This window comes from Vicia villosa, linkage group LG1 (genome assembly GCF_029867415.1).
Source record: "Vicia villosa cultivar HV-30 ecotype Madison, WI linkage group LG1, Vvil1.0, whole genome shotgun sequence".
Lineage (NCBI taxonomy): Eukaryota > Viridiplantae > Streptophyta > Magnoliopsida > Fabales > Fabaceae > Vicia > Vicia villosa.
The window spans coordinates 128663356-128677679 of record NC_081180.1 but is presented as its reverse complement, the minus strand read 5'-3'; the positions used below and the strand labels follow the sequence as shown (position 1 = coordinate 128677679).

The 14324-nt window shown below is 33.3% G+C and overlaps 1 pseudogene; it reads right to left on the bottom strand.

Annotated features, from left to right (window-relative positions):
- Positions 1-11472: 11472 nt before the first annotated feature.
- LOC131653809 (uncharacterized) lies at positions 11473-14075 on the bottom strand (annotated as a pseudogene).
- Positions 14076-14324: the final 249 nt, after the last annotated feature.

Sequence of the window (14324 nt, the reverse complement as noted above, 5' to 3'; positions counted from 1 at the left end):
GTTCTCCCTAGATATGGAATATCTCCATTCCACTCCCAATCATAGCAATAATGTCTAGCAGTCAGCAACTCAGCCACTGCATCGACAGCTTAATCACCAACAACTTAAATATACATAATGGAGTAGTTCCAAGAACACAATCTTCACTCATTGCTTCACAGCTTCTGAGTGAATAAAGTAAACCTCTTACCTACAGGCTTCGAGGCACAAATCAGTGACCATCCCACAACCTGGGTGGTTCACTTAAACAACAAACCCTAATGACTACATTATGATCGTTAGGTTTACAAGGCTACAAAGATTCCTATATATAACCTGATCCTAGTTGGACTTGGGCTTAAAATCGCAGCACTCCATGCTGTTACAAATCAGCAGATTTCTTCTGCTACAAACAAGGCCTTTTGATCATAAGTTACCTAATTTATCTCCTAAATTAGTAACTGCTGAAACTTCAATCTTAGATTTGATTCTTCAATATTCTGACTTGATTCTTTGACCTTTAAGACTGCGTCACATAGGATTAGGATTACATAATATCCACATAGAATATTCTGTATCTTTTAAAACCAAACTGAATCTTCCTTCCTCAGTTCTGCAGGCGCGATGTCATGGTTAATGTCATGACATTCCTTGTAACATCTTGTTTTAGTACCTGTTTTTGTTCTTTTAATATTCGCAAGAGTACATTATATTACATTCAGCTGCTATTATGTTTTAGCCAAGCATGGATGCCAATAAGACAATAATACAGAACAGAGTACACTAACAACTTTTATGGTTAATAAAGTTCGCCTTCGAACCGATAATGCACTCACTCTCTGTTTTCTGTCTCTTCTTTTTCCTTCTCAGGGTTTGTCGAATGCCAAAGTTACGTCGTTGGTAACCCTAAAACCCACTTTATTTTATGGCTTTTAATTATTACTTATGTCAAACCCTATTAAGGGATCCGCTGGTTACAATTTCCCTCCCCCATATCTGTTTTGGTTATATTATTTAAATGCGTGGTTAGTAATCCTAGGGAGTGCAACCTTTGAATTGAACATAGAATCACTAATTTTACAAGATAATATATTCGAATATGATCACGTGATTGATGCACACACGCACACTTTTGGGTAACCTCTCTGTTGCCTTGTTGCCTTGTTGCCTGTTGCCTTGTGTTTTTGCAGAATAAGTCATGTCCCTCGAATTTGAGGATACCTCAGCCATGATGCCTCGATAATTAAAGGTCATACGACCCTAAATGATGCTGCCTTCGATACACAAATATGACCTCGACCCTCGGAAGTTGCCTACGGAAAAAGGCTGAGGTATCTTCTGGCTGCCTACGAAAAGGCTTATTCTGATCCTTCCCCTTAGACTACCTGCCCCTCTATGGCATGGGTCAGTCTTTGGGCAAAGGATGCTTCGACGACCCTTCAACCTCCAAACGAAAGGCTTCCTGCCCTCTTATGGCAAGGATAGACCCTTTCATTCTGAAAGGCTAAAAAGAGACCTATCATCTGAGTTTAAGGTAATTGCCTTGCAATGCTCATCTTTAATATTCTTTCTCACAATTCTTCGAAAACTGGCTACGCTCATTTACGAGCTAAAGTCCACTTTTTTCTTTCATCTACCTTTTTTAAAAAAACAAACGAGCAAGCAAAGCAATTAAGAGCCCATGGAAAACCATGGATGCAAAGGGTGCCTTACACCTTCCCTTTGCATAAATTACCCCCCGAACTTAGATTTCTTTAAAAAGGTTTTTTTCTGTTTCTTTTTGCCTTTCCGAATTTGTTTGGATAAAATAAAAGTCGGTGGCGACTCTTGCTTACCGCGACATTTCGATTGATAAAAAGTCAGTTCACCGTATTACAGTGTGGCTTCTAGATATATCTGAATTGCATAAAGATAGGCCTAATTAGAGGATAAAGTAGCCTGAACAGAAGCTATAGATTTATTATTCCATGAAACATCCCTCACCAAAAGAGCTACCTGGTCGACTAGGGAGCTAGGAAGGTTTAGAGCATAAGCCTTTTTGTATTTCTTGCAAGTGTGTGTCATGTTGAAGTGTCAAGCCAGGATAGATTTCCTTTAGTTGTTTCTTTTCTTGGAGGTGTTGGTCAGACAAGAAAATGCCTAACACGCAGCCCCGATGATGGCCAGAGTTGTACAAGCACGCCGAGTGTAGCACACCAAATTTGATAATTCCTCCTCAAGAGCACGCCCGAATAGATTAGCTAGATATGATTTGTCTCTGTCTGATGGGGACACCCAATGCTCTTTCATAGTGAGAAGACCTGGCCCCGTCAATTGAGGAGAATTTAGAGAACTCATCACGAGCAGCGACCACCAACCATCTTTTAAAGCCCTTATGGATGACCCTAAAGAAGAAGGAGTGCATACCGGTCTCGAGGGGTTTGAAGGACAAGCCACAGTCGAAGTAGGCTGAATTCATTTCTCAACATGAGGAGTGTTTTCGTCCCTCCTTGTATATGAAAATAATGGTTACTTAGGTAAACGTGTTTAGATAAATGAAATAACGAAAGAGGCACAAAGTACTTCTGAAATCTCACCAAAGGCGGCCTTCCTCTCCTCTTTATTAAAGTGTCCATCAATAATAAAGTTTCAATAAGTCATTTTGAGTTCCTCGGTGAAGGTTCATCTTGAGGAGTAACACTCCTACCCCTGCACAAGATAACCTAACTCTTTGGAGAAACCCACTAGCCGCTTCTTTAGGTACAAATTGATAACTCACTATTTATGAGAGAATCAAGCCTTAATGTTCAACTTTATTTTGTTGCTAGCAAGCTTTAATAGGTTAATTTAAGTTTATTTTCCTTTTTTAGTTCATTTTGTGTAGAGCATAATAGGTGCTCTCTTTTGTGAGTTTTATGTGTTTGTCACTTGTATAGAATTGCTTTATGATAAATGTTGAACATGTTACTCCATACACAAGAGGAGCGGTGGTTAGTTGTGTGTTTCAGAAACATTTTGGTTTGAAAAAATTTTCTTTAACATTATCCGAATTTAAAACATTTTGAAAATGTTTTTGAATAAGCAATGGAAATATTAAATTGTAGAAAGTGAAAGTTAAGGAAAGAGAGAAGTCACCAAGAATTATATAGGTTTATTCAAGAAGCCTTAGTCATGTCCCCAAGATTTGATATTGAGAGTATCCAGTAAAATGAAGTTTTAGTCTAACTTCCAATCAAACAATGAACACTAGAGAGAAGCGATTGGTCTTACTTCCAAACAACAACTTGACACGATTAGTCCCCAAGATAAACTGAGATTTTATATAGGTCTATCTCGAACCAAATGTGAGATTTTGTATTGGGCTGAACTCACGAACTGAATCAATGTTTTGACCAGGCTGACCATGAACCAATATGAAATTTTATACCGGTTTATCTCGAACCTAAGAAAAATGTTATTGGACTGAGCTCATGAACAAAACTGGGGTTTTTACTAGGAAGAACATAAACCAACTTGAGATTTTAATTCGGGCTTATTTCAAACCAAAGAAAGCTTATGAATTTACTGAGCTTATGAACTAAAACTGTGACTTTGAATTTAAATCCACAAAACCAAAGCATTTTAACGGGTTTAGCTTCGAACTCAAACAAACAATATCTAATGGATAATTTATTCAAACAATATAATTATCCTTGGTGAATTTACAATTATACCTTTCTAGAATACATAACTCCTCACCAAACAAAAGACCTTTCTCGAAAGCACTACGACTAATTTCTAAGTGAGAGAAAGTGAGAAAATATTTTTTGAGAGAGAGTGAGGAGTGCGATATGAAAGATCACGGTTATGGATATAAGAATATGAGGGAAATGACCTCTATTTATTGGCTATAGGTTGGCACAAAAAAGGAAAAATTTGGAGACAAATTTAATGAGCCAGTCGATTGGCATCATGCTCCAATCGATTGTTCGGCCTAAAAATAAATGTGTAAAAGGTTATAAATTGAAAGAAATGATATATATATATATATATATATATATATATATATATATATATATATATATATTGTCGTTTTCGTTCATTAAGTCATTCTTCTAAACGTATAAGGCACATTTTTGCATTAACCCAATTGATTGGGTGTAATTTTCAATCGATTGGCTAGTACAAAAAATTGTCTGAACTTTTCTGATAGCTCACAATTCAACCGACACGACCAAATATATATTTGGAGTAAAAGAAAGGGTTAAGTATATTTTTGGTCGCTATAAATATCTTAAATTTCATTTTTAGTCCCTATTAAAAAGATGACATATTTTTATTCTCATAAAATTATTATGCACATAGTTATAGTCCCTACTGTTAAATCAATGTGTATTTTTGAATAATTATTTTCAGACATGTTTAGAACGTTATAAAAAGTTCCTCGAAAAAAAAGAAACTCAAAATTTGATTTCTAAGTCAAGATTTGGATTACTTTTATCATTATCTTTTGAAATTTAAAAAATTAATATTTAATTCTTCTCATTATAAAAAATACTATAATTTGGTAAAAAATATTTTATAATATTCTAAACATGTATGAAAAAAATTATTCAAAATTTTAAGGATAATTAAACAGTTTTTAAAATTTTAAAAAATAGCAGAGACTAAAATGCATAAAAAATTTATAGGGACTAAAAATGAAATTTGAGATATTTATAGGAACCAAAAACATACTTAATCCTAAAAGTAGGTAAAAGATGCATTTGCAAAAATTTTAATATGCAAACATATTTACAAATAAACATTTAGGAAAGGGAAAAGTGTTACACTTTTATTAATTCAAATTTGTTGTAAGTCAAAGTACAAGAATCGGAAAATTACTAATTTTAAAGTAAAGCACAATTCAAAGGTCGTGCGAAGAAAAAGAAACACACCAACTTAGAAACTAGGACATATAAGTGATATTATTATTCATCAAAATCATCATTTATGAACATCTCTCGTGGTAGTTGCATTGACTCTGGGATAAAGTGTCGGGCTATGAAGTCAATTTTGTCATTAATGACATTAATCTTTTCAGTCATGTCTTTTCGTAGATATTTAGTTGAGGGAAGTTATGTAATAGAGTGGTCAAAATGATCTAACTATATAGGTGCTTCTTGATCATTTTCCTTTTTCTTTTTCTCGTTTAAGCGATTTTCAGTCACTTTTCCATCGATGATCTCATATTTCATTGTTTCTAAAACTGGTTTTCCTATTTTTGATATATCTTATATGTAATCTTCTTCTCCAAAAGTGAATATGGAATGCTCTAGGATCTTTGTGATCAAATTACCATATGGTATACATATTACTTTCTTGCTTCCCATCGTGTATTGGATTACTTGATTTTTCTCATTTCACCTTGATTTTGTTCTCTATTATCCACACAACTTCAACATCAAATTAGGTTATGAGACCAAATTTGCTCTTTGTTGGAAAAAAATATGTGATTGGTTATATAATGGATCATACGACTATCAGGGCAAATGATCTAGCAGTAAATAAATTTTGTATAGAGGGTGATGGATTCTTCATCAGAGAGGATGCAACAAACTTAAGAATGAATTGGTATTCTTTGTCTCCGAAATCGAGGACAGTATCTTCATGGGGGATGATTTAGAATGTTTCCAAACTCTTCCAATGACAGAGATATTCTATATATTTTTACTTCAGACTGGACTATTTCATCAGTGAAGTAAGGATTTAAAAAGAACATCTTAACTAATGATGGATACACCACTTTTGATGGGTTTTAGAGGAAGGTGGAAAGGTTTAGTTATTCAAAAGTCTTAAAGAATTCATATGCTTTAAAAGCTTCTGAATCAAGGGTGTGAATTCTCAAAAGGTCTTGGACAAATCTTACTTCTTATTGTTGAGTGGTGAAGGAATCAGAGAGGGGACTAGAGGAAAAGCTCGACCTTATAGGAGGAATGATGATTTTGAGAGAATAATCTCTCTCTCTCTCTCTCTCTCTCTCTCTCACACACACACACGTACAATTTTGAGAAAATATGCAATGCAAAAGAGTAAGTAATGAATACCGATTTATAGGGCGCCTCCTGATGATTAGATCGTGTAATTATTTCAAGTAATCAATAGTGATTTTGCTCATTGAGAATTAGATTAGAATCTTTTCAAAATAGGTGTGCCAATTGATTAGTTATGGGCTTAAATAGGTTGGCTAATCATATTTTCCAATATTTCAAGTGTTTATCATCAATGTCAAGATTTAATTACCTTGGAGACTATGTTTCACTCATATTTGATTTGAATATATGAGAGCCAAATTTGTCCAATTGATTTCCATAAGGAGCCAATCAATTGGGCTTACGTCAATCAACCTCCTTGGTGCTTTTTGGACTTTGTGTTGGATTTTATTGCTTTTCTACACTCCTGTTCAGTTTTATTTGAATCTTCTTTCTTTAAAAGACTTAGAAACTCATTTTTTTGGATATTAAACATAATTTATTGAGATGAGCAAAATTAAATCTATTATTTTAAAGGATTAATCGGAGTTTTTCGATCATTTCAACTTTAAAATAGTGTACTACCTCAAATATTAAGAGGCCTTAATAAAACTTCTCTTAAAGAGAATACCAACACATTTTGGTGTGTCCTTCTCTATGTATCTTTGGAAGCGAGGTTTGGTTCAAAAAATGAGATGGGTAAGTCGCCTGACCAAGTCGTCCGCACTTGGACCGCATGTCAGCTAGCCAGGACTTGGTTAAACCAGACAACGTCCTTAAAAGGCCATTACAAACATATTTAACAACACTTAATATTTGGACGAGTATCAGGGAACAGGAGAATAAACAGTAGCCATGACCATAAGTGCGCGGATGATTCCCTGATGAATAAGTATTATAAATAGAACTATCCTCTCTTAGAGAGAGACAAACAATCCTAATACGAAAAACACTTACAAATTTCTCTACACCTCTCCTGACCCGTATTTGGGGGTTATCAATATTGTTCTGAATATTATATCTCAGCTCTCCCATAGGAAACCCTATAAAATGTAGGGACAATTTTCTCACTTTATTTAACCTTATATTGATGTCATAATTAACATTGAAGCAAATGAAAACTTCTGCCTTTTGGAGATTGCATTATTACTTGAATATGACAAGGAAAATTGATCTATAGTGTGCCCATATTTAAATAATGAGGTTTGATAAAATATTATTCCAAGGAGGCAAACAAGTGGGGGAGTCATTGAATAAATCAAGTTTGGCTACTCATTCTATTGAGAAATAGAACTCTAAGCGGTGAGAAACAAGATTGTATTATACTCCTACTCCTCGAGTTGGGTAATCAACATCAACAAAAATTTTGACAACAATTAAAATTCAAAAATCTAAAACAAAATCTCTTAAATTGGTTGTTTTTTTTTCTTCAAAAAATAGTTTTTTTTATATAATTTAAATGTATATCTACAACACGAGAAATAATTTTTTGTAGTGAAAATAAAATATTTTGATACAATTTTAAATAATCCAGTTTATTCAAATTTGATTTTTTTATTAAAACATGTTCAAACAAATTATAATAACAGTTATATATTTATTTTAGACATTCAAATATTTAACACAACGGACGCAAGATGGTCAAAACCAAAAATAAATAAAATCGGGATATTACATCTCATTCCTCCCACTAATAACGCTATAAAATTATGGGACAATTTGCTAAGTATATTTAACTTTATATTGATACCATAATTAATATTGAAGCAAATGAAAACTTTGTCTTTTGGAGATTGCATTATTACTTGAATATGATGAGGACAATTGATAATAATGTGCCCATATTTAAATTAATAACGAGGTTATATATAATGTTAGTCTATAAAATATTAGTCCAAGGACGCATATAAAAAGTGGGAAAGTAACTGAATATATTAAATTTGGCTATTCAATCTATTGAAAAATGAAACTCTATAACCAATATAGATTACATGACATAATCACAATATTACGTCATTAGTCGCATTAATAAAAATATTTAATATGTCTTTCTTTTCTACGAGGGTTCACATTCATTTAGATAGCTAATTATTGTACTTTATCAATTAGATTTGTTATAAAAAAATGGGTCAAATATGTTTTTGTTTTCTATAAATATAGCGGTTTTCAACTTTAGTTCCTCTAAATATTTTCTTCAAAGAATAATCCTCCTAAAAATTTTAATTTTAACTTTTGATCCCTCATAGCAAAATCGTAGTTAAAATTGTCAATAATTCTGTCGCTAAATCAAAAACCGTCGTTAAATTGTAAAAATCGTCGCTAAATTGCAGTAGGGACCAAAAGTTAAAATTAAAATTTTTAGGAGGACCATTCTTTGAAGGAAATGTTTAGAGGGACTAAAGTTGAAAACCGCTACATTTAGAGGGACCAAAAACTTATTTAACCCTAAAAAAATTGGTTTAAAGAAGAAAAAAAGTATATTAGTTATTTTAGTCTCTAATATTGGTTTTTTTTCCAAATATTATATATTAATATTTTTTGTGTCTGGTAAAATCGAAACAAGGGCTTGGTCATTCTTCTCTTATTTTAGTCGTTATAAATCTTTCATGGTCGGCCAAAGGTTTGAATAGTTGAGACTCAATTCACCTCAAATCCACTCCACTTGATCTTCACTTTTCACTACTCTCATCTTGAATCTTGAACTAACTCGGGCATTGGAATGCTGACCTTGCAGGTCCGCCCCCATGCTGTCATATCAGAGATCAACACCACTGGTTCAAGATCCTCAATTCACCAACTACATTTAATTCTTGATACAAGACGGAATAATGACGATGTGTGTGGGAATCGACTTCTGGTTCTTTCGATTTTTATGATCTCACATTTTCTCTCCCATTCTCTTCCATATGGTTGTCGTGCACAACATTTAGAAATAAATATGTTCGGGCACAAATACGTTCAAAGAACGAGAACATGTATCAAACTAGAGTTACGGGCCACCCGACGACCATGGGAGTTTCCACCGATGTAGGAGGACATACGAGATAACTCATAGGAAACATTCTCTAAGCATCAATGTTCGGTCCAACATGGCCAAACTACCAGAACTCCATAGTTAAGCCTGTGAGATAATATAAATTCAATGAATACACACAGGGGAACGACACCCCGGACTCTGGTAGCTAGGAAGAAAGGTCTTATTAAAGACGCTTTTGGTCGACATATTTGATCTCTCACCTGGCATCATCGTTCCGTAAGGATATTATTAAGTGAAGGAAGTGAGCCAAACTTTATTCGCGAGGTTCGGGGAGATGAGCCTCTCAAGGAATCTCACATTTGTCTGACAATACTCTTGGCCCTAGTAGAATCCAAGCTTATGCCAGAATACAAACTACCACGTCTTCTATAAGCAATTTGTCAATCACACCTTGATTGACTTGGAAGAGTATTCACACCAAAGTAAGAGGGAAGTGGGGGTGTTGTCGTCTTTTTGGTTAGGTATTGCATTAGAATATTTATTGAAGTGGTAAAGCGGCAAACAACAAAAGTTTTGAAAATATTTATCCGGGAATTCATCGTCTCCACAGGGACTAGTGCATTGAACTGCCGTTCAACAATTTCCAAAGTTATGATTTTGGATTGAATTGGTAAAGTATTAAAACAAAAAAGTAAATATCAACACAAAAATAATTCATTTTTCAGAGAGAAGAGAGTTATCAGGCATTGCATATAATATACTTCTCACAAACTTAAACTTATCGACCAGTTATACTCAACCTACAATGCTCATCAATATCATCAAGAATCGCTCACACCCTGAGTCATTTCTAACCCAAAGTAGAGAGAACTACTATATCATCTCGGCAACGATCTCTCAGCCAACCTCAACAACACAACAGACAACCGTATTTCTCGCGTCGATGATCTCTCAACCAATACAAACAACACAGAGGCGTTAAGCTTTGATACCCACGGTGAATATTAGCTCCAAAAACTATCTCTAGAATCTAGAACTAATAGATATACATCCCTAATCAAGACTTGTGAGGTATATGTCTATAACAACCCAAATCCAAACATAAAGCAAAAAGATTAAGGAAGACATCAATAATTATTTTTAAAGAAAACTTTATACAACACAATGACCAACAAATATACATTAGTTCAAAGTAAAATCATATACAAAATCCAACCAAAGAGAAACACACAAAGAAGAAGAGAAATTAACCGAAAATCTTCCGGTTTGTCAGCTCCAATTAATGATCAATCAACCTCGGATCATCCAAATGCAAGCTCCATAGTTGTTTTCTAAGCTAATCTACCTAAAAAAAATGTTTGGTGATGGAGTGGGAGAAAAAAATAACCAAACCATAACCTAAAAAATGTGTTTTTAATTGGCCCTTAAAACGTGTTTCTGTCCAGATCGCTTCGCCTGGCAGCTAAACGGCTCGCCCGGCGGCTTAACACAACAACTTTTTCACGTTTTTTGGTCAGTCAGGCTCGCCCGGCGATAACTTGAGAATCGTAACTCCGATTTGCGCCCGGTTCAAAGCGTTGGAAAGCTTATTCAATTTCCTATCTAACAATGACAAAATATCAACCAAATTGATGATTTATTATTCTTTTATTTTGAACTTTATTCGTTGACAAATTAGTTTCGTTGCTCAAAATCGCGCGTTTCCTCAAAAAGACACAAAAACTATCCAACGGTATAAAAGTATATGAAAATATAACTATTTACAAAGTATACGTATTTATACACAAAAAGGGGAACTATTCAACGAATATCAACAAAAGTCTCGATACGTGCCATAAAACATATATACAAAAGCTCTACAAATTGGCACTTATCAATATTCAAAAAGGAAGTTCCATGACTCAAGAATATATATGGTCGTCATCAAGCTATGTCTTCAATAAAGTCGGGTGTCCTTTATTCCTCATTGGCTACAAAGTCTCAAAGGCGTCTGAAGTGGACTATCACCTCGTCGGGTAGATGAAGATAAGGCTGGCTACACCGACGCCCCAACCAACTAAAGAAAATATGATAGAAAATAGGACATCATATCCTTACCTCTTTATTTATTAGTTAGATACTCTATAAAGTTGTTGTATGATTTCATTAGTTGATATTTTAATTGTTAAATGTTGTGATCATAAAGAATATTATGTGTTTCATGCAGGATCGCGTGAGTCAATTTTTTCATATAGACTTCACGTTCAAGGAGAACTTTTCTAAATGTAGTTGGTACACCCCTCTTTGGATCTAGCCAATCGAAAAGCGTTAGGCGATGGATTATGGAGACATCCAATTCGATCTGAATCATACCTCAGGGGTAGGGACCAGGGCCGGTCCCGACATTTTAGAGGCCCCAGGAAAATAATTAAAATAGGCCCCTGAATAAAAAAATAACATCATTTATTTAAATTATAAATAGCATCAACAACATCAAAAGTAATCATTAATCCATGTAACTAACATAAAAAAATATATTCTAATCAATATTATCAAAATACCTTCTAGCTACTTAAAAAAAGTCTCCCTTCTAGCATTTTTTGAAGCAAATTCTTCAATCAAGTCTTCATATTGTATATTCTCCAACAAATCATTCTCAATTGCTATCAATGCTAACCCATTAAGCCTTTCTTGTAACATGGTAGACCGCAAATAAGACTTCAACAACTTCAGTTTTGAAAAACTTCTTTCTGCTGAGGCAACAGTCACAGGAATAGTCAATAAAATTCTATAGGCAATGAGTGTATTAGGAAAAAATCCATGTCTTTCAAAAATCTTAATATATCAATAGGTCCAATATTTCCTGCAGGCAACATATCTCTTAGTAACCTTAACTCCACACATAATTCTTTCCCATCAATATCACATTGCTCATTATGTTTCAATGCCTCTTCAAAACGCCTACAATAAGACTCTAAAGTTGCATTGTCTAATGATTGTAAATTTTGAGAAGTAAATAAGAAACCAAAAACACTTTCATATTGTTGGTATTGCTCAAATCTCTTATTAAGAGATACAATAGCTTGATCAACAAGATAAAGAAAATAATTAACTCTAAAAGATTCCTCTTCAGATAGCTCAATTGGTGGGGTATTTAAATTCTCATCAAATTGTCTTTTTCTTCGAATTATACGCCTTTGAGGAAATACTGGATCAATATTCAATTCAAGAGCAATTTCTGTAGCATAATTCAAGGCATTTTTAAATCCAGTTTCTCTATATTCCTTAAAAAATGAAAGCAACCCCGCTATTTTTTCCATAGCAACATTAATAACCATATCCCTTGACTGTAAGAGCTTGCTAACCACATTAATTGCAGATAATATTTCAAACCAAATAATTATATACATTAAAAACTCAAAATCACCAAGCTCATTTGTTGCTAAGGATTTAGCTTCACTTCTTATTTTAGAATCAAGATCCTTTTCTAACACTTCAAGTAAAGCTTCTCTAAAATCTGACATTTGAGTTTTAATAGCTTTGACACTATCAACATGACTCTCCCAACGAGTGGATGACAATGATTTTGGAGTCAAACATTTTACATTATCTTTCAAAATTTGCCATCTCTTAGTAGAATTAGCAAAAATAGTATAAATGCGTTGAACAACTCCAAAAAAATTCCTAGCTTTAGCACAAGAGTTAGCCATATCACACAATGTCAAATTTAGACTATGACAAGCACAAGGAGTATAAAAGGCTCTTGGGTTTATGTCTAAAAATTTCTTTTGTACACCTTGATGTTTTCCTTTCATATTTGACCCATTATCATAACCTTGTCCCCGCACATCTAATATGTCAAGATCAAGCTTTTTCAATTCATCTTGTAAAACATCAAAAAGCCCTTGACCACTTGTATCATTCACATTTAAAAATCCTAAAAAAGATTCTTCAACACTAACAAAATTTGAAGAAACATCCACATATCGTATTATCAAAGACATTTGCTCTTGGTGACTAACATCAGGAGTACAATCAAGTATCACTGAGAAATACTTCGCTTGTTTAACTTTTCTAATTATTTCATTTTTAATTGAAGAAGCAAGCAAAAGTATTAACTCATTTTGAATTTTATGTCCAAGAAAGTGAACATGAACATTATCATCTGTAATACGTCTAACATGTTCTTGGACAATTGGATCAAATTCAGCTAACATTTCAATTAAGCCTAAAAAGTTCCCATTGCTATTTTGGTACAATCTCTCATTAGAACCACGAAAGGCCAAATTATGTTTAGCAAGAAATTTGACTATTGAAATAATTCTTTTTAAAACATTTTTCCAATGTTCCTTTTCTTTCTCAATCAACATTTGAGTTGTCTTATCAATAGTTTGAAAATTTTGCATTCTTTTACGTAACTCATACCAAGTAGCCATATTATGAACATGTTCCATACCTATCTCATGCTCCTTAAGTCTTTCACCAACATGTTTCCAAGTAGAAAAACCCTCATTTGCTAATTGACCTCTACCAATCCCTCTTTTAAAAATTTTACAACAAAAGCAAAAAACTCTATCAAGCTTTTTTGAATAAACAAGTCAATCTCTATCGTATTTCTCTCCATTTGGTAAAACTCTAGTATACAAATTATTCGTAAAACGTCTAGATGATCTATCTTTAGGACCCTTCACTATAGACAAATCTCTTTTAGGACCTTTTGTCGCTAATAAATCAATCATTCTAGACTCAAGAGAATCCCATATTATTGGATCAAATATATCTATATCCTCACCATTTTTATTAGCATTATCAACATTTTCAGCATCAACATTTTCAGCACCTAAATTAGCATCAACATTTTCACCATTTTCCTCCATATTTTCAATAATTCCAACATCAACATTTTGATTTTCAATAGAAATTTGTGGTTCTTTTATAATAAATTTATCAAAAGCTCCTGATTGAGATTGTGTTAACTCATCAAGTCTTTTCTTTTTCTTATGCTTCTCACATCCAGAATCAAACTTTCTAATTTTAGGAGGCAATTTAGGAGGCATAGAGAGGAATAATGAAAACAAATCTAGAACCTGAAATTGAAGTTGATCATTTCCACAATGTTGAAGTTGAACCGATAAATCCCATAGCATTGAAGTAGAGCCGGTATTTTTCATAGCGTTGAAATTGAAAAGATAAATAAAAAAGTTAGCCTTTTTACTTTACTAAAAAAAATAACATTTAAATGTTTAAGTGTTTAACTTACAAATTTCATAGATACCAAAATTTCATAATAAGAGTTTAATTTAAAAATTTTCTTTTTAAAAAACAATATTAAAAAGTTTAAAATAAAAACAATGAACTTCATTTATTAAACCATATGTATGATCCAGGGCCTCCAAAAAATAAACCATAAAAAATACCAA